General features: G+C 37.5%; 1 protein-coding gene across 4 annotated transcripts in view; it reads left to right on the top strand.

The window, feature by feature from the left end:
• FGF14 (fibroblast growth factor 14) overlaps nucleotides 1-22,060 on the top strand; it is a 399,824-nt gene that overhangs the window by 78,899 nt on the left and 298,865 nt on the right. Inside the window, exon 1 of one of the 4 annotated variants that reach the window (XM_017816679.1) lies at nucleotides 13,083-13,120. The exons of the other annotated variants lie outside the window; for them this stretch is intronic. The gene's annotated coding sequence lies outside the window, so the exon portion shown is untranslated. Of the gene's footprint in view, nucleotides 1-13,082; nucleotides 13,121-22,060 lie in introns of those variants that run through there. 4 annotated transcript variants of the gene reach the window in all.

Raw genomic sequence — 22,060 nt, 5'->3', positions numbered from 1 at the left:
CCAAATCTTGTCAGATAATGAGGAAATTATGGTTTCTAACAGTGAATTTACTTAGTAGCGTACTCAGGGTTTCTTGTGCTCCTTGTGGAAGTTACAGAACAGGCATTAAATGACTGTTAGATCATCTAGTATGGTCTTACTCCTTTGACATAAATTATTCCATCCACTTTGGTGAACTTGACATTCAAGGCAGGGTCAGGAAGAGAAGACATCTAGAGTACAGATGTCAATTCTCAATTTATATAGATTTAGTATTTTATTTACCAGAGCTCAAGCCTTTCCAATGTGTTGATTCTCACTTTCATCATGAGTAGGGCTGTGCTTGCCAGCTGCCTGCCCAAACGAGAACTGTGCATTCAGTCAACAACAGAACTAGGGGTGCAACTTTACAAATAGTAGAATAGAATAAAAAGGTAAATAGATAGAGATAAGATACTGGAGCTGGCTGACAATATCTTGAGGATCTGTACAGTTGTATGTTTTCCTTTTCCCTAATATTATGCTGACACTGTATCAAGTATCTGTCCTCAGTGCATAGGAGAATTGGGAGAAAATATTACATAAGTGGAATATTAGAATTTAGTATTGCCTTGGTCTTTGCAGGCATAATTTATTGAGGTGAGATTATTCATTGCTTAGTCTATGCTTTTTTGCAGAAATTTCTTTAGGTCCTTTCACCAAGGATCTCCTTTTTTCTTTTTTGAAAAGACAAATTGGTTCTCTGATGCATGTTTCATAATTCAAATGATGCAGAATGTGCTAAGACATAAGGAATATATATACCCTGTGATGCTGGGAATATCAGTTTATACACATGATTTACAATAGGTACTTACAGATGGAATTTCTAGAGCTAAGAGAGAAGATGAGGATGACAGATATGCTGAATAATAAAATGTATTTCATTTCGAAAGAATACAGAAGTGACAATTACTCATGCATCTTGTTTCCTTGTGTGTGGTTTGCGGCAATCTCTAAATGAAGATCTAGGTAAAAATAAATAAGTGAAAAGGAGATATTCTGTGGCTGATATTGGGGCATTGTATTCCGAACCAACATCCATCAGTAACAGAAGAGGGTAAATATCAAATTGCACCCCTTCACAGCACGTTCTAGTTAATTTAGGGATCAGAAAGGGTGTTCTGAAGGGAAGCTTTCCTGCCATATGGCAGGAAATGAAACTACACTTTCCTTAAGCTTTCTTTAGTTTGGGTACACTCCAGTTCCAGCCTCTTGTTTTCTCTTTGATCAGTAAAAGGGTTTGTGCTCTCTTAATTACTTCAACAAGATGCTGTCTCTGTGATGAGCAGGATGAGCTGGGGTCCTGTGAGCATGCTGTTGCACCAAAGTGGCCCTTGGGTTTTCCCATCACTTCCTCAGACACTGGAGACACCCAGTGTCCACTTTACAGGAAGTCTAAGCTTTCACTTAATACAAGAAACTACAGATGCAGGATCAGGATTACTGTTGTGTTTGCTGAAATCTCCTCCTTTCTCTCACCTAGAGGAGAGCTTATCTTTAAAAAATTCCACTTTGTTTTCTAATTTGGTTCACTGGGTGATCTTGATGACTGGAATTATGTTCCTTGTCTGGTAATGATTAACTTTTTATTTTCAATCTGTCTAGCTTCATTTTCCTGACCATATTCTTGAATGATGTTCTCACCAAACAGAATATTTTCAAGATTCAAGAATTTCCATTAGTTAGTGATGCCAGCAGTGCCTCGGATTTCATATGGAATTGGAAGTAAAAATAATAATAGATATGTAAAGTTATTCTCAAAATTAAAATATAAGCTGTCATTTTACAAAGGTATACACAGGGAATTCATAAAATCAACTGGTTTCCACACCTTCATAATACAGTGTTCATATGACTCCACAGTAATTATATTTTATGAACTCCACCACATCAAACTGTGAACATGTCTTAAATTTCTGCATGTTCTATTACCACCTGCAGTTGTTCAAACAGAGAAACCTAATAAATTATCAGCAGAGGGATTCAGGCAGTAATAGAAGGAGAGTGACTGTGGAATTCATGTCTTTCATTAGAACAGTACCAAAAAATCTAGTAAAATGATTTTACCAATAACCTACGGCAGAGCTGGGAATTTCCTGGGGTTCATCCATTGTGCAGCAGCTGGTTACTGGGGTTGATGGCCAGTCCATTCACATGTTTGAACTGGCCAAAATTAATGTGATTTCAGTCCCTGGATACAGCCGAAATTCATATAGAGGCTTTCTGTGCCTCAGGTACTTTCGTGTGTAACAGTCTGGTCCTGTCTTCTTAAGTGCTGTATGAGGATGATATGTAGGCTCCAAAAATACCTAGGCTGTCACTGAAAGTATTGCCCTTTGCTTCCAGTGACCTTTTTCAGCTGTAAGTAATCCTGAATTTTCAACTTTTATGGTTTATTTTTTTGCCAGTCTGAGCCCTTGTGTTGCCTGCACCAGAGCAACCATTTGGATGGACAGGCAAAGCAACTATGTGCTTTGGTAGGACTGACTTTGCTTCCAGTTGAAATCAATTCCACTAATTCAAATGATGTCTTGTCTTGTCAACACCAGAAGATGTCTTGTTGAAGCTGAAACAGCAGCAGATTATAGTTAGCTGTACTGAGGCAAAATCCATTGCCAGGTAGAGTGGCAAAGCAAAGCCTGAATCACCTATTTTAAACCTCTTTCATTCTACGTACATGTCTGTACAAGTACATACACAGATATGCAAACTATTTCATCAAATGCTCAAAAAAACCTAGAAGCAATTAAAATTGGAATATACTGCCAATGGTATCTCATAATATTAAGCTAAAATGTTAGTTATTTGGAGCTATAGAACATGAGAATGTAGATTTTTGTATGAAGATAAAATATAAACTAGCAAAACCAAGTTAATTTAGACAAAATGTTAATTATTCCACTGTCTGCCCTCAATGAAATGTAGGGGGGAAAAAAAAGGAACACTGAGAAATGTGAAAGAAGTTATAAATGCATTATGCCTGCTGCAGGCTTCTTCTTGTTTTTCTCTCTTTCATATAGATGCTATAGACATAATTTAAACTTTTTTTTTTTGTTACAAATTATTTTATAGTCTTCTGAAAAAAGGTCCCAGACAGTACAGGAATGCTATACATTTATCTGTGTCAGAAATAAACATTATTCCTTGCAGTGAAACCCTTTCATTTTGACTTTGAGCATCTGATTCAGGATCACAGGATGCTGATGTTACGGAGATGGTTTAATCAATCATAAATAACATGGAAGGAGAATGAAGCTTTGTCCCTATGTGCTGTTAATTACAAATATCTTGATTTCAATTTATATTTGCACCGTCTTTTATTTGTTTGTCAAACAACACTTAGAAATTGATGTTTAGAAGGCAATAGTTGGCCAGATGAAGGTATTCAATTTGCTTATGTAACAAGGGAAAATCTAGCCTCTCTTAGGGACTTTTAAAGGCACTTACTCCATTGATTGTACCAGCCACTTTGACACATACTACAGTTGTGATGCTTAAGCAGTGCTTCAGAACATATATGTGAGTTAGAGAGACTGGATTTCTGCCACCTGCTTTGCTTCTCATAACATGCATACAGCTTTGGTTATTTTTTGTTGCAGATGAAAGATATGATCAGAGCAGGTACAGGTAACCCCAAAATAGCGTTCACCTAAGTCTGACAAGGGAATTCAGAGGCACAGATACATAGCTGCAATCTTGTTAGCAACAACAATCTTGTTACTGTACATCAGTGTTATTAGCTCCTGAGCTGTGCTTCTGCCTGCAACATACAGGTTTGTCCAGGGAAAGTGCAGTATACAAATACTTAAACTGTCCCTGAAAACAGCCCTTATTGGCTGAACCAATTACCACAATTTGTGCCGTTGGTTCTCATTAGCCATAATGAGAAAATGCAGATCTCTATTCAGACTTGGCAATCCCCCTGTCTCCTGTGTGGGAATTTTCATGCTATTCTCGGCAAAAGCAGTGCAGTGATTTCCCAATCTCTTTAGAAAAAACTTCAATATGAGAAGAAGATGATGGGATTATAATACTACTGAGATTTTTTTAAAACATTAATTTTCTTCCCTTTTCTGCTCTCCATCCTTTTACATTTCCTTTATAAACTCCCTACTTTAGAGAACTCAAAAGCCATAAAACAATAATCACCCCATACCTCCTCTTCACAACTACTCTGTCAGGAATGGAAAAGTGTTTTCTATCCATCATTCCACCTCACCAGAGCAGATGTCCTTTGCAATTGCTTACATGGAAAGGAAAATTGTTTGCTTGGATTTGTGTTATGTAGTTGAAGCATAGGGATTACACAAATATTGTACAATTTTTACTGGTTGTGTAGTTGTTATAGGCTGAACAATTCTATTTCTCCTACTGTGAGATAACTTGCATTAAAGGTAGGTGTTAAAACTGTCATCTTTTGTGACTTTTTGGCACAGAGGAAACCAAGACTATCCCTCTAGAGGAAGTTGTTGCTCGGTATTAGTCTGTCCTTTGTGATCTATCTGTATAGTGTGCAGATGCAACAGTGTGAGAGCTGACGCGGATGCTTTATTCTGTATCTTACAAGAGTGAGTAAAGTCAGATGGCTATTGTGTAGAGGATATGATCTGACTATAATCTCTATCGTTTGGTCTGTTGTGGTACCTTGATATCTTCAGAACTTTAACTTCCTAATAGGAATATTTGAACTGAATCTGATAAGGTAGGGACCTGGGCTCTTGATGTTGAATTTGATGCTGTCGCACTAATAAAAGTAGTAATAATCAGCAGAGCATCAATACTAATTATTTTCCAATATCAACACATAGCATTATCTGTAGTGGAAAACCACCTTGCCTTTGGCTTGTCATATTACAAGGACCTGCTTGCTGCTGAGGATTTGGCTAGTTTATGTTTCCCCTGGTCTTTCTCTTGGTGTCAGCCTTCAGCAGATGCCTGAAATAGAAGAGGTATAATACAGAACTGTGGGTAATCCTCACAGCTGTCTGCAGCTTAAGAGTGGATCCACTCTCCAACCCCTTTGAGAAGAATTTTCTAAGGTGGAACACAGAGATTGTCATAGTAAAAAGCTATAAAAAAAAAGTGACTAAATATATAGGTACAGGGGGTAATAAAAAAAACAAAACAAAACTGTTTGCATTGCATTTTGTTTCATATTTAAGGCAATTTGCCAGTCAAAAAGTCTTTAACTTAAATTTTTCTGATTTCTACCCTTTCCTTTAGAATATAGACAATAGGTACAAAATTTCAGTGTTGCAAGAAGATTATAATTTCTGCTGCACTCCCAAGACAAATTTAGTATTTTTAGTACAAATCAGTGTGATGCCTTAAACATTTGTGATAAAGCAGCACCAAGATTTGAACTATGTATAGAAGGTATGTACTGATGCTTTGTAATATATATGTATGTGGTATTGGCTTTTAGGCCTTTACATATCTGTCTCAGAAGCGGCTGATTGCAATGGAATATGGGAGCTGTGCTGTTCTCTGTTATTTCAAGCAACAAAAATTCTGAAAACAAAAGGAATTTTAACTCTTGTGTTTGATTTGCCTTGGCACCTTAGAAGATTAGGTCGTTAACCTTGGTGAAATATTTAATGACAGCAGTTCACATTCAAAAATAGTCTGGTATATTTTTTGACTCCTTGTCAGAGCATTTTGAGGCAGGACATATTTAGGCAGAGTTTGAGCTTCACAATCAAGTGCAAGTATCCCATTAGTGCTCATTGTTCTCTGATAGCTCGCTGACCTGACCACCCATTTTACAATTAAGAGGATTTTTAAACGACTGGCCTCCACGAGAAGATGTGACAGGTTCTTTGTAGCCTGTCAGGGTTGCCTTGCTTTGGAAAAAGATTGAGATGAATTGTTTTCTCTGTGAGCCTATTTTTTCTGGGAAGGGTGGCAGTGCATACTACAACATTATTGTAGCATGTCAGAATCTTTTTAAAAAAAAGTTATACAAGAGTCTGTAAGAATTTCTTTTTAGCCTCTATTTCCAAACAAAACACCCCTTCTTTCAAGGTTCTTTTAAATCCTGTACACTCTTTTTATCTCTACCCTTCTGAGTTATGCATCACCATATCGTAATAAGTAGCAACTTATCCCTTAGCCTCTGTAAACTCACAATCTGCTGCATGTCTCTCCCATGTTGTTTCAAACAAGAAAGCCAGGCTTGTTCTGGCATCTATGCTAGGGTGAGGAGTGTATAACAGTATTATATCTGGCAAGTAATATGGATGCCTTGTTTGATCACATCGATCATTGGCTTTGTGGCTGAGACTTTTTAATGATAGTACCAAGCACATTCCAGGAATCTGACTGAAACAGAAAAGGCTGGACCCAAAAGGCACTTGTCAAAAATCTAAATGTGTCTCAAGCAGAATTCAAAAGCCAGGGCACAAAGTTGTGATGTGGAAACTGCTGTTCATCTACTTCCTAACCTTGGAAGGGCAGTATGAGTGCTGCTCTCTCTGATGGCAAAATTTCTTGGGTACCTGGAATCTGACTTCTATGATTCTTGATGTGGTCAAATAGCTTTCACTGAAGCCCCATTTGGATTCAAAAGCTTCCTCTCCTCTGCCCTCTGGAGCACTGCTACTGTGAACTGGACACACTGAGCACAATGTGTTGATGGCTACTGCTGCTGTTCAAAACAGCATTGGAGAAATTTGAGATAAAACCTGTTTTCTTGATGCCTCAAGACCCAAGCTCCTTATGGTTAGAGGGTACTAGATATGGGGAGGGTGGCATTGTTCACAAAATGAGCCCAAGCTACCAAGCTTCTCTTATAGCTTGCACCCCAGAAGTGATCATAGGGAAGAGAAGGAGGAAACTGCATCAATCTGGTATAGGACAGACAACATGAGAGTGTGTAGAGAAGGTTAGGGACCGTGCCAAGGGGTCCAGGAAGAAAAAGGCAGCTGGTGGTAGTGGGATGGTGTTGGAGACAGGAGAAGAACACTTTGCAGTGAGGCATGCCAGGTGAAGTGCTCAGGCAGCAAGTAGCAAATGTTGGTACAGTTTCCTAATGAGCCAAACCTTCCAACTTTCAGGAGATTGCCCAGTACCACTTGATAGGCATGGCTCACTAAGGAGGTGGGAAACTTCTCTGCTTTTTGACTTCCTATCTCCATGTAAAGCAAGTTCACTACTATATGAGAAGCAGCTACTGTGGTCCCTCATTGAGCTGAGAAATGCTTATCTGATGTTATTAAAATGAATCTTTGGATTGGGAATGGGCATTTGTGCTCTCTCAGGTGTGTATTGCAGCTACAACATACAGCATTTACAGGTTTTAGGTGACACTTCCTGGTATGAGGTGGAGTAACTGTCATAGGTGAAAAACTGGATTGAACTATGAATACCATGAGATGGCAGATGAGGGATGCATGCATGCATGTAGGTGAGTGTCCCAAGTTGAGCTGCTGAATTGAGCAGAAGACTGCTACTTGCTAGCTGCAACCAGCACAGGTTGCTTGTAAACCCTGATAACACCTGGACTAAACAGAAGTGTAATGTTCTCAGTTCTCCACCTAAGAGAAACATGAACCAGAAACAGCAACTGGGTGTCTGATCACACACTGTGCTTCTGCATGTAGCCAATTTAAATCAGGAAAGCTGGGGGCTTGGGGTGCTGGAAAGAAGAGCTGATGTCAATAAGAAGGGTTTCTGAAAAGAAGAAACAGTCTTTGAAAAAAAAGAAGGGAGCCTGGAAAGATGAAGGTGAAGAACTTGGTAGGAAGAAAGATCTTGGAAGTGATCCTGGAGACCAAAGATCTCACCAAGACCTATGTGAAGATGAATGCCGGGGGACACCTGGGGACCTTGCCTTGTAACAACCAACATGGGTCATGGTGAGCAGCGACATGGTGGGAACTAACTTAACTTTCTGCCTGACTGTCCTGGTCGAGCAGCAATATTCATACTGGAAAGGGATGGCAAGATCTGGTAACTATAGCACTGGAGGCAGTGGAAGTGTGATTGCCTCATAATCAAGTAGAGTAAAACTCTTGTCTCACTGTTTGTTAAGTATACCCAGTACACAAATCCTCTGGAGAATGTTGTTCACTGTCTTTGCCCATGGCACTCTGAATCATGAATCCTGTGGTTACTGGGGTCCCAGTGACTTGGCGCAGCCTTACAATTGCAAATCTACCTTCCCTTAGGGAGCAGGAATTTCTGAAGCTGGAAAGATTTTCTACCACATCCATTTTGCCTCTGTCATGCATTAGCAAATCCTACAGCTATTTCAGGCCAGGAACTCATATAAAGTTAGCATTTTCTACTAAAACTGGGGCTTTGGAAGGGCTTATAATTATCTAACTGAATGATGCGACCTGAACTTTTCTAAGACAGATGGTTTTAAATATAAAAATACCCTTCCTGTAGGTACATAATATAATTTTGACTTATTTCTCCTCTCCTCTCCTAAGTGAGTGACAGTATTTAAGACTTGCAGATACCTCAGTACAACTACAGCATGGCATTCTCATTTTCTTCACCTCTTTCCTTCCATCTTGCTTTTTTATCTTACCTTTCTATAGTTTGTCATCTCCCTATTCTTTTTCACTGATGTACTATCTGGTCAGGTCTTCCCTTTCCGTAACTGCTCAGAAGGCTTTTATGAGTGCAAGTTCATTGCCATGGAAGAGTCTGTGAAATACTTCCAATGTCCATATACACTCTCTGCAAGGACTTAATAAGCAGAAAAAGTCAGTGTGCCATCAAAGAAGGAAAGGCATTAAATTTCTTTAGTTATGGAAAATCACTAGCAACAAATTTGCTTAGATATAGTAATGTCGTTGCTGCTTTGCAGGTTATTCCATTTGATTTGAAATTTAGATTTACTGATAGACATGTGTCTGGTAGAAGTCACAGAACCAGTTAAACTACTGGACTGATGCTGGGGTATAGGTAATGAGTGGTGTTTTTGTATCGAAATGAGAACAGAAATAGGCCATATGGGACACTGCTAGTAACACCACTGGAGGTTCTTCTGGCATGAGAAGTGTACATGTGCTAGAATTAGGTCATGCTCCTTGTCCAGTTTCTAGCACAAAATTGTCTGACTCTGGCACTTGCCCCAGTGCACCTGAGGGAGAGTGATCTGGCCTAGCATCTGTCATCAGTTTTGGATCTTAAAATGGAGATTTATGATAGTCTGTGGAAAAATCAGTGCCTCAAGCAGATCTGCCATGGCCTGCATTACCTTCCCTGAGGGTGTCTGTGATTCTTGACAGAGCCTTGGTTGTTAGTAAGGAAAACAGGAAACTAGAAGGCTTTTATTTGAAAGAAAAAAAAAATCTTACAGAGTTACTCTAAGCTGAACATTATGAGAAGATATGTTTCTATAAAGATAAAGGGTGCACAAGCTGGGTATTCTAGCTCTGAAAGGCACAGATCTTAGAGATTTTTTCACTTTTTCTCAGCAGCATAGACCACAGATCACCAGTTGAAATCATCTTGGTGCTTCTAACTTGCCATTGCAAAAGTCTTAGTTACCATCTACATGTCAAACTCTCCTGTTCTTTACATATCACAAGTGACTTCTTAGTCTCTTTGTAGGTTGAATTGCTTATGTCTGTGCTAGTCAATAAAATGAGCCAGGAGATGGCCTCTGGCCCTGAAGCTGGCTCATTCAGCTTGCCATTATCCTTGAGATGATGCTCTTCCTTTTTAAAACAAGACTACACAGACCTAGCTAAAACCTTGTAAGAAACAGCTGTAATGTTTTAATACCCTGAAGGACCATTTGCCAATGCTCAGACATGTGTATTTGTGCCCAACAGGTAGATGTTAATCTAAGCAAAGTCTCTGGGCCCTTTCTAGAGGTGTTCATTAGCCAGCTAAGGCATAAAATCTGCCTGATGAGCTGTGTTTGTCCTGTATTAGGGATATGGAGGATGCCAGTACAATCTAAACGTAAGGGTAAGTGGGCAGACCCAAGCTGTAATAAACCACAGGTGCAATGTAGGGTGTGTATGTGGCATGGCACTAGACCTACTTGATATCCTGCATCCTCTGCCAATATGTTGGATTGGGATTTGAATATTAGATGCTGGGACTACCATGGTGGATAAAATTTATGCTGGTGGGCGAGGCAAATATTGTGTGTGTCTTACATGAAGAGGCTTCTCCCTGAGTTCTGTTACTAGTGCTTTCATCTAGAATTAATCAGATTTTAATGGTTTAAGTGCACAAAGGTTGATGTAAGTATTATAAATATTTCAACACTTTTTTCTTTTGTTCCTGCAGTGTAACATGACATTTATACTCTTTATTGCCCAACTGATCCTATGCCTTGCAAAACTGCACAATCCTTAATAATACAAAGTCCTTGTAGGCCTAATGTCAATGATGCAGGTGAAGAAACACTGTGGTTTTGATCATAAAAGGAAGCTGTGCAGTGGAAAACCACAACTATTTTGGATTTTAGTTTTATAGATCACGTAATGTTGGATATTTAACAATGAATGGATAACACAGCAAAATATTACACCCCTTTAAGATGATTAAATGAATGCCGTCTTTGATTGATGAACAGCTTAATGCTAGAAATAACTTAGGAGGCTTTTTTATGTCAGCCTGCTTGTAGAGAGAGTGTGGCAGTGTTTTAAGTAGTGCAGTATGTTCTGTGAGTTTGGTGCAGTGCAGCAAGCTTGTATAATATTAGCATCATCTTGATGTTACATTTGGATCTTAACTTAGAGAAATGGAAAATATCCAGTGTTTTGCCTGCTTTTCTGTGTCTTTACCCCTAGTCTTCTTTCCTTAAAAATAAAATTGTAGCTCAGCAAATAAGTCCCGGTACAATGTTGCTACCAACCAGCCCACCATTTCCTGTGGATTGATTTTTGTCTAGATGGTTAAAGACTCTTGAGCAAAATTTATGCTAACTCTGGGAAGTCATGGGTCTAAGTTGTTTTTTAGCCCCACGTAAGTAGGGAACAACGATAGGATGCTTCTATGCTTTTCTCAGTGCAGTGTCCTTAAAAAACAGTTTTAGAGTCAGATCCATTCGTTGTCAAGTATTATCAAAAGCCGGTAGTTCTTGCAGTACTAATATTTTATGCTTTCTTTTCTCTGAAATCTTTGAAGACATCCATGTAACGCATTTTCCTTTAGTTATCAGGTTTGCTATTTTCTCACATGCATTTATTTCAGTGTACTAGGACTACACAACCAGATTCCTGAATTCCAGAATGTGAAGCTCTCTTAAATGAGCTGAAGTCTTTAGCTGCTGTCTTTACAATTTTTCCTGCAGTAAAGGTGTGTTTTTCCAGGCCTTTTTCTGAAGATCTGCTTAGTCTCATGGTAATCTTTTCTGCTTACTCATAAAGGGGCAATCTAATTTAGAAGGCTGCTTCTTATGAAAGACAATCTTTTTATCTGCCAATTTTGCCCTAATTTTTTCAGAATGAAGTCATCTTTTTCACAACTGAGGACTAAAAATTACAAATTATTTAATTTATTTGTCCAGGCAGAATAAAGCATTTTTTTTTAGTCAGGCTTATTTCAGGATAAATGCACCTAAACTACAATCAGCAGTCACCTTTCCTATTTTCTCAGTTCCTCACCATGATCATTAATTAAACTGTATCTTTTCAATGTAAATACACTGCAACAAAATAAAAGTGTTTTATGGCCATAACTCTCATGGGTGTTGTTGCTAGGCTGTTTATGCATACTGTGATTATTCTGCAGCTCTTAGGAAGGGTAACAGTGATGCAGTAATTCATAATTTCATAAAGTATAGTTTACCAATCATAAGATTCAAATGCTTTTCAATAATAAAATTTTAGAGGTTTTTTTTTTTGCAATGTATCTCTCTCTAAATCTTTCCTAATGCCAAAAGAATAGCAGAAAAAAGAGAAATGGGTCAGGTAGGAACTTTCTGGTATTTTGAATATATGGTATTTTTTATATGCTGTTACATATTTTCAATCACTGCCAGCCTCCTCTCTCCTTTTTCTTCTATTTTCTCTCTCTTTTTCTTTTTTAAATGTATTTTAATATTTTAAATCCTAATCTCCTTCTTTCAGTTTCCTGAACCTAACTACAACCTGCAGAAGAAGAAATTTCTGATTCAGTTCATTTTATATAGTTTCTGCTAAAGGAAGTTCATTCTTAAATGATTCCTATAAATTAGCTTTCCAACAGAAAATGAGTCTTGGTGTTGGATGCTGCACCAAAATCTGATGATGCAAAGACATCTGGGCTAAGGCAGAAAAGAGATTTAAAGCTGACTTTTTTCTTCTGAACTCATTCTGCTCTCCCACACACATACATGCACAATTTCTCTCCTCTGCCTCCTAGTACATTTACCACCCCACTTCTTTCTTACTCTTTTTTTTTTCTCCCTCAATAAATGTCTAAAAATTGGAATTAGAGAACGGTTATATTCATGTTGCATTTAATTTAAAGGGAAGCTCTGAGTGCCCTGCCCGGGGAGCATAGATCAACATTTCTCGAAGGACTTGGCATGCAGTGGTAAGGCAGAAAAAAATACATTGAAATACCACTCAAACCTCTACTCTCTTTTTTGATAGCTTCTTATTCTCAAAGTTTTATTTTAAATATTTTTGGTTTTTTTCTTTCTTTTTTTTTTTTTAAAAATACAGACATGCCTCATTTTTCTAGTATTTTTAACACTGAGTGTAAAGGATGATGAATTTAAGGATGGTCTCTCAGCTCTACTAACAAAGACACTTTTTTCTCAACTGTGCCTGGACATGTTCACCACAGGATGAAAGCTGAACACTTTCTTTAACTAAGATGATGCAGGACCACAGTGAACATAAGGAGTTTTTATATCGCCCAGATAGAATAACAGATCAAAGGATAGATTAGGGTGGAGCCTGGAAGTCCTAAAATATTTTTAAAACTACCAGAGCCTGGTCTTCACCAGTGCTTCATCTCACAGTTAGTTACCACAAAAATACAGCATGGGTTTGTGTGGAAAAAAAGGCTGTGTGAAAGAAATGGAATCTATCTGATATTCAGAAAACTTTGAAATGTTAGCAGCCATGAATACAAAGGCTCGAGAAGACCTGGTAACCATTCTAATGACTTCTTCCTCAGAATGCCACTTTTGAAGGTATTGTCCTTGTTTATTTGAAAAGAAGAAATTACCTGATGCAGTTGCAACCCCCAAAAGTGTGAGATAAGTGCAACTTACATTGCATGGCTGCTCAGAAAGATGATGTTAGAGGTTTAGAAAGAAAGTTTTAAAAATGCCATTAAGATCTGTTTCTAATTGTAATTTCCAGCTGTTGAATTCTCCTGTTTCTCAACCTTTGCATTTCTCTTTAGCACTATTTTATTTCTTTTTCTCCTCCAGTCCTCTTATGAAATATTATCATCCTCTGCAGGAATAGCAATTTTTTCTGTTTTACTTAAAGGAATGAACTTTAAGAATACTTCTGCATTTCTAAATATCTTCTTTGTCCCCTTTTACCTTGTTGCTTTCAAAGTTTAAAAGTCTTTGTATCTGCTGCCCTTTTTTTGTTGTTATCTCTCTCTGTGGTACACAGGAAAAAATTAAACAGTCCGTGATAGCTAGATCATGGCAGACAGCACAAGATGATTGTTAAGAAAAAAAATCTTTACTACAATCTGAGACATCAAGTGTGTGATAGAAAAACTAAATGATTGCATGACCTTATTATCATTACTCTCCTCCATGTTCTCCTCTGGGTCAAACACACTAGTAGTATTTTTTTTACAAATAAGGCCTCAGGTCTCCTAAACAAAGTCCATCTTTCCTTTTGTTCAGCGTTAAGCTAAACATGGTTAGAGGGTTGGGGACTTCGGGAGATTATACTTCCAATATTTTATGATATCCATTCTTTGATTTCTTTCTGAGAGAAAAATGCGTCTCCAATTATAAGGGACTCAGATTTTTTCATTCATTTATTCTGTGATCAATTGGAAGACTCAATCTATCAAACCTTTGTAGAAAATCATGAGGCAATTTAAGCATTGAATAAACCTCCTTCTTCTCGTAAAATGCAGCCTGAGAAGAATGTTTTGGATAAAAAGCTACAAAGCTTTAATGAAAAGAGACTTTCTTCTCTCATTTTGCTCTGAAGTGTGACAGTACTGTGAAACAAAGGGTCAGGACAACTCTATCTAGTAAAATCTGGATTTTTCTTTCTTCATTAGCATCCAGTCTCAGCAGGCCATGTGCAAGAGTGTGGGGAGATAATTTGTACTCTGGTGCAGATTTGTGCTGAGTCACTAAGAAGATGCTGGAATGAAAGTGTCAAATCAGTAGCAAAATGGCCACCCCAAAGGTTATGGACTGAATGTAAGTTTTACAGGAGAACTGCTGTGAAAGACTGCTACGAAACATCTTCCTCGTTTCCAAAACTGGGACTACAGTTTGAAGGCTGAGTGACCTCAATGAAACAAGAGAGATAGTAAATTCTGAAGAAACTACAAATGTTGGTGCCCCAAATTTGAATTCTGATTTATATTTTTGTTTTTATTTTGGCTGTGAGTTCTTTGTTTTCCCCAAATCACCCTGCCATTTGAAGTCGAGTAGTTTATATTTAATTTGGAGTAAATATGGTATTAGGTGTTGTATAATTAGACCTATGCAGTAATTTAAGATTCCTATAAAACAACCTAAATTTGTTCTTCAAATTTATGAACAGATTAATTAAATATGAAATGATAAATAAAAATAAAAAAATTCCCAGATTAGCTATAGGTAGATTACATTGGTGAATGCAACCTTTATAGGATGCAGAATCTCAGGTCTGTTGAATGTGAGGGATGAAAGAAAGAACATGTAAAATTATTTAAGTCTACATTTTGATATTATAAAAATATTTTTCATCAATCTGTTCATATTTGTATTCAGTGCTACCATGGTGGTAATATCACACTGGTAAGTAAAAGTAAAAAAGGGAAGCTTTACTTTTTCAGAAGTGAGTAGGAGAGCAGTTTGCATGCATCTGCAGAGATAGCAGTAAGACTTGCTGAAGTTTGTGCAGAAGAAATTTCTCAATTGCTTAGAAATGACTGTCAGATATAGGGCAGCATGCAAATCAAGTAGATCACAAATGCAACCCTATCATAGATCAATAACAGAATTCTTGAAACTTTTGCAGTACTAACATTATGAAATAAGAAAATACAATATGTGATGAAGATTTTGGAGAAAGTACGTTAGTTTACTACATATTATGCATAATCATTCATACATGTCACTTAACTATAGTGAAAAATTAGTATGACTGTTTGCCACACAGTAGGATTTCCTTCTTGTTTTCAACTCCAAAAGGTTCAGAACTGTTTATATTCAATGAAATTTCCTCAGATCTCTGACACTCTCTTAAACCTACAGTCAAAAGTGTATAAAAATATTTTCTAAGTGGTTTAAGTTGCTTTCTACTTTGTATGAAGACAGCAATTTTAAAATCCTTTTATGGAAGACAAAGATGAAGAAGTGTTGTCAATGACATAGTACTAATTTCTATTTCTGTCACAGTATATTTAAAGATTTTATGAAGGAATTTGAAAGCTATAAAAAATATTTTATATGTGACAAAATTTATTACATAATATAGGTGCCTGGAGGGTTAATTATAGTAAGTCATTCCTGAAAAAAAATCTGGTAAACAGTTATTTTTTCATTAGAAACATATCACGAAGCAGAAAGACACAGAAACTTTAATTCTTCAGTGTATCAGCAAGTAAATATCTGTCTTCAAACTGTAATTTCAACAATAAAATTTACCTTAACTTGATTTAGCCATTTGCTCTTGTCTCAATTTCTTAATCATTCTGAAATCATGATGTTCAGTCCTACCTCAAACACATCAGTGGAAAGACCATGTTGTCTAAAGAGATGTGGACAGATTGCAGAACCTTCTGCATATTGATTCTGTTAAGCCTGAGCTCCTAATTAAAGTTCAGTTATCCATATCCAGATTTCTGTGAATGAAGAAAGATGTATTAAAGTAAATTAAAACTGATAAGTGCTAGTTTAAATAATAAATTCATTTTTTTAATGATTGAACAATAAATTTTGAGGCTGTAGAACTTTACATCTCGAGGAAAATATGTATTATATGGTATTTTTAAGATCCTGTTTTATGTCATTGTCTTTTTTCCACCCAAGAAATATTTTGCCTCCAGTTTGACCTTATTATAAAAATAAGAAGTAGTGGTAAATTATTATACCGCGTAAAATCAATAGGTAAATCTTCCTCAGGCTTGAATAGCTGCAATAAACTTCTACTGGCAAAACCAGAAACTGATACTTAAAAGCAAAATACATCAAGTTGTTTGTTTTTTGTTTGTTTTTTTTTACTGCAGTACAAATAAAACTAGATCCTGAACTGAAGGAACCCATCAGATATACAGCATATGTAAATCGCAAAAGGAAATAAATAATCTCTTTTTAATGATAAATCCTAATTTGGTTCATAGCAATTTAAAACAGAGAATATAAATGTTGTTTGTACAAATAAAAGCCTTCTTTGAAAGGGTGTGTCTTTGGGATGACATCATGCTAAAATGCATAGGTTTTTTTTGTAAGCTGACTCATTTGACTTCTATGATTTTATTAACTGATTAATTATTTCTTTATGCAATTTTCTTCTAAAGAGATTTGGTGCTCATTTGTTTCTTGTAGCATTACTGTTTAATTAGGCAATCAACTTTGTGTCTACCTGCTGGTAGGAAAAAAAGAAGTGACAGCCTTTACTCAATGTGTTCACTTAAAACTGCAAAATATAAACTTGAACTGAAAAACCAAAGAGGGTTTAAAATACAGCTGAGACTTGTTAACAGTGAGATTCTTGATGTTAGTATAATCCCACTGTTAGGGTATAATCCATGTTTTTCAGTGTAGAATATAACAGAAATTTCTCAGATAAAGTATTATTTAAATTGGCAATCCTTCTAAGACTTGTAAACTCCTTGAAAGGTTAATATTTAAGTTTGACCAGATTTTTCTTCCTTTTCTCAAGTCAAGTAATGTCTCTTATCCTTTAAAATTTTTACTGTAATCCCTGAGATCACTTGCAAGATAAAGTAGTGCTTATTCTCTGAAGAATGTGAGATTTCTCCACACAATGTCATTTGGAAGGTGTAGCATATAAAATCAGCAAATTTCTTCAAAAGAGAAGAACTTTAAGCTTGTCTGCAGCATATGTCAACAATCTAGGGATTTCTAGGACAACATATGGACTCAATTCTAAAGTTATGGACCTCTCGTAAAAAAATAAGTCCTCGTAACAATTTTTCTGTGTTGAGAAATCTGCAGAAACATCAACGAGAGCAGAATATAGTCCAGAGTAAATCATTTTAGTTCCACAATGTGGAAGAAATCAAAGCTATCGAACATTTCCAAACCCTGGGTCTCGAATCATTTTATGCCTCTTTTTCTTCACTTGCAAAGTAAGGGGAATCATAACTGTGCAATGTTCAAAGGCTTGAAACTTTATAAGCAATGAAAAGACACCCAAACCCTCTTTAATATACTTCATTAAAAATATAAAATACATCTCAAACATAAGTAATATTTTTCAGTGAAAATAATATGATTTTTTCTTTTGGTAATTTCTTTCTACCCTTCTTTTTCATGTGACATTTTCAAGATTTTTATAATGAACATGAAGAATACACATTTTTTTATAATTTTATAAATAAAACTCCTAATTTTGATGAATTATCTTGATTTCAAAATTTAAAGGAAAAAAACCTCCAAATTACTGAAAAACTATTTATAAAGTAAGGAGTAATTGTGCTCATCATCATCATCATCATGGCTGGGCTTCGCAAACGAAGATTTGGGAAGTGCTCTACCCATATTTGTTACAAGCGCGCTGGTGGCTAAAAAGGCCAATACGAGGCAGGCATGTCCAGTTGCAAAAGGCCCAGCAGAAAGACTCCTTAGGTGGTAAATTCTGCAAGGCACGAATCTTTCTGTGTTGTCTTTTCTCCTTGAGAGTGATCCTGCGTGAGTTCTCAAAAGCATCAGCAGTGTTATAGATAGTGTGTCTCCAGACCTCCCGATTGGAGGCCAGAGTAGACCAGTTATGTTGATCAATATGGCCAAGGCTGAGATGTTGTTTCAGGGAGTCTTTGTATCTTCTCTTCGGGGCTCCTCTCATGCGGTAGCCGGTGGCAAGTTCACCATAAAGCAAGATCTTAGGGAGGCAGTGGTCCTTCATCCTTGAGACGTGCCCTGCCCAACGCAGCTGTGTTCTCAGCAACATGGCCTCAATACTTGTGACTGCTGCTTGTTCTAGAACAGACGTGTTAATCACATAATCGGACCAGTGGATGTTTAGGATTGTTCGGAGGCAGTGTTGATGGAAGCGTTCTAGGAGACGCAGGTGGTGGCGGTAGATGACCCATGATTCAGATCCATATAAGAGAGTAGACAGCACAATGGCTCTGTAAACACTGATCTTTGTACTTTTCTTCAAGTATTTATTTTGCCAAACTCTTTTATGAAGCTTTAATCATGAAGCCAACTCCTGAGAGATGCTCTTCGGTTCTGAGTTTACCTGACCAAAAGAGTGTGTAACCGGTACCACGTTCTCTAAGTCTGCCTTCCTTGTGGAGATGAACTTTACTGAGAGCAGCAATGTCAATGCGGAGACGTGACAGTTCATGGGCAATTAGGGCAGACCGACACTCAGGACATCCGCTATCTGCAGAATCGAGCATGGTTCTGGTGTTCCAGCATGCTAGAGTTAATTTGGGTACACCTTTGGAGGCAGGTGTATATGCCTTTGTCTTTTGATCTTTGTGTGACTGCATTTGTAGATGTCACTACAGGGCTTTGCAAATATGGGTAAGACCTTCGATACTTTATTACTAATTTGCTATGGTACTTCTGGCTTCAGGAGCTGTCACTGTTTGTAGCAGGAGAGGAGCAAGGAGCTTTCACTGTTCTTGCATTTAACTTATTTTTTCAATAAAGGATTAAAAAAAATTACAATAATTTAAAAAGAAGTTGTTCATATAATTAGTCATCCCACTGAAATGTGCTCTTCTCTTCTTATTTGTTTGATACTTCAGTAATCTTTGTCAGCTTTGCAAAGCTTAAATCTCCTCACAATATGTTTCAGTTATTGGCCTAATTAATGTACAGCTTTACATGACTGAGTGATCAGTGCAAATTAGATACCAACAGGGGCTATTGACCTAATGTGCAGACAATCCTCAAAACTAGATCTCCAAAGTTTTGTAATGAATTCAGAGTGTGGAGTTAGCACCACATAACACTGCGTGGATGAGCCCTGGGGTTAAAAATAATTCTCCTGCAGTTAAGAAACGACGACTTGAGTACTCTACTTAAGTAGAGATGACTTGAGTGTGCCCAGCACGCTTCATGGTGTCTCCCTCCCATCAATGAATGGATCAGCAGAAGGAAGATGAAAAGTGATGTCAGTCCGTGCTGTTATGTCATTACAAAAGTTAAAATGACACTTTGAGGTGAACCAACCCTTTCTTTGGGAAAGCTCAGTCTCTGTGTGATACTCATTTTACAGGAAAGGGGAAGTAACATTAAATTTGCATATTTGTAACAAATGAAAAATGAGTATATTTCTACAGAAAAAAAATATCTCTGAGTTTCTGTAATTATTTGGTGGAAAATTACCTTAAAAGCGCAAGTGTTGATGACTAGAACTCATCAGGGGGGAGAGCCAAGGGGATTTGCAAAGCCAAAACCAAAACCAAGTGTATCCCTTGGGTCTGCTTAATTTCTTTCTATGACTTATTTTCAGAAATACAAGGCCTGATACCATTGGATTAAGGTCAGCAGCATGTCTGTTACTAAAATTTAGGGATGAGGGATATGAAAACACTCTTTAAAATGCATGCAAGAATGCCAGTTTGGGTTTTCTCTGCGACATCTGCCTATGATGATCTATTTTAAGAATAGCTAGGCTGTGTGGCATATAACAGTGTGGTTTGCCTTGCTAAAAACTTCACAATTTAAGCACTTGTTTGAGTTGCTTACTTTATGAGCTTACAATAGTTCTGCAGAAACTTCTTCCCTGACTTCCTAGTTTATTCCATTGTAAGCCAGACCTGACACCCACAGATGAAACATGACACAGGTCACCAAGCCCACCCTTACCCAGGTAATACCTAGGCCACTAAGTTTTTGCTGGTGTCTGAAAGCATGAATGATACTAGTGTTTTTTTCTCTGATATTGGATGACAGGAATAATGAAGTCCCATTTGCTGGAAGATTTTCTTGTCATCTGAAGCCAAAATAATTCTTCGTACAAGTTCAGAGCGAGCAAGTGCACATTTCAAGCACAGACATAGTGTTGTTAGCTGTTGTCTTTCATTTTTGCCCCTCTGTACACCTTCACAAAGCGGAACAAAGGGGCATGTATTGGATGAAGCTTCTCACAATTTCCATTTATTTGTATATTCATTTTTCCTCCATTCATTCAGATATTTTTAGAAGACACTATTCATTTCATTTGTGCATAGCAGATAAAATTAATTAGTGCACTGCAGATAATAGCACTTAAAGGTCATCCTCTGAATTGTGTTTCACTTTGGTATCTTTTTCATGCTTTGAAGATAATGGTTTGATGTTGTTTATACACTGTGAAGTGCATTTCTATCCCTTGGGAACATACTGAGAAAAAAAATAATAGTAGCAGAATGGTACAACATAGCTGTTCTGCAGTGTTTGTCACTGCTTTAAACGTCTCAGCTGCTTAAAGCAGCGCCTCATGACAGTGCAGAGGTTCCTCAGACCATAACATGAAGGCATCGATCTGAAGACACTGAAATGGATGTATCCATGTGTGAGAAAAGGCATGTGTTGGACTGGAGGTTATTAAATTATTCCAAGTGGTTTGTTGCTGTGGTACATTTCTGCAACATCCTTCCTGCTTATCCCCCTCACACCAGTGCTGGGTTAGGCAAGTCAGTTTAAAATGGGTCTGGCATCATAAAAAGGCATTTTGTTTATCAAATATTTCCCCCTATAAATAGTGCGGGAGTATAAATGAGGTTGCTTGGGAAAAATGTGTTAGATTTCACCAGCACTCACGTAGAATTTTTTTTCTGTGGACAAGTGCCACAAGTTTACTAATGGTCACAGAGCATATTATTCAGCTTCTCCACCTTGAACGGGGTGACAAACGTCTCTTATCATCAGTGAAGATGCAGGCAGCAAGCAGCAAGTGTTCAGGACCTGCTTTGGAAGAGATATGTGCAGGGTCAGGTTTAATTGTCACGTCATGGAGTTAGTTGGACCACATTGTCATGTTTAGTCACACCATGGGCCCATATGGGTCATGTGCTGGAGGCAGTCTGATATGACAAAGCTTTGGGGCCAGGGCAGGTGTGTACATGTGCCCGTGCACACACCTGGCTTTGGTGTGTCTCTGCTGCTTTTCCCTTTGCCTGCAAAGCAACTGGGAAGTAATGAGTTGCCAGGACTGTAGAAATGAAGGGAGGAGAAGATGACGAGTGAAGAGTGATATGAAGAAGTCAGGGGTTGGAGCTTGATAAGGGCTTACACTTCCTGAAAACAAGCCCCTGAAGTCTGTTAAAGGAGAGAGATGATGCTGTTAAGAGATAATCGTACAGCCTTAGCCAAGTATTAGTTGGGTGGATGCAAAGAAGATGAGAGGAAGGTGGTCCCATTACAGCTTATCTTCTCATGGTAAGCAGTCTGTAGAGTTAAAGTAATTTCTGATCTGTGAAATGGCAAAAAAAAATCTTAATTTTAAGGATACCGTTTTTCAAATAAAATCAAGAGTATACATTTTAAGTCACCTGGGAGATGTGGTAGCTTAGTATGGTAATGGTGTTTGAAAATTTCTCCTTGTAGATAATGCTTAATTCAGTATGTTCAATGCTGTCCAAAAATGTAAGTAATTTATGCAATATCTTATTGGAACTGCATGGATTCCCATGCAGTTTTCACTAGAAAGATACCTACTTAATTTTTCATTAATTAGCAATTATATGGCCAGTCTTCACAAGCGAAGATTTGGGAAAGGTCATTAACCCTTCGAGCCTGCGCAGTGGATTT

The sequence above is a fragment of the Lepidothrix coronata genome, unplaced genomic scaffold, assembly GCF_001604755.1.
Source record: "Lepidothrix coronata isolate B3197 unplaced genomic scaffold, Lepidothrix_coronata-1.0 Scaffold57, whole genome shotgun sequence".
NCBI lineage: Eukaryota > Metazoa > Chordata > Aves > Passeriformes > Pipridae > Lepidothrix > Lepidothrix coronata.
The sequence above is the reverse complement of the archived record's forward strand: the minus strand, read 5'-3'. Positions and strand labels throughout refer to the sequence as shown.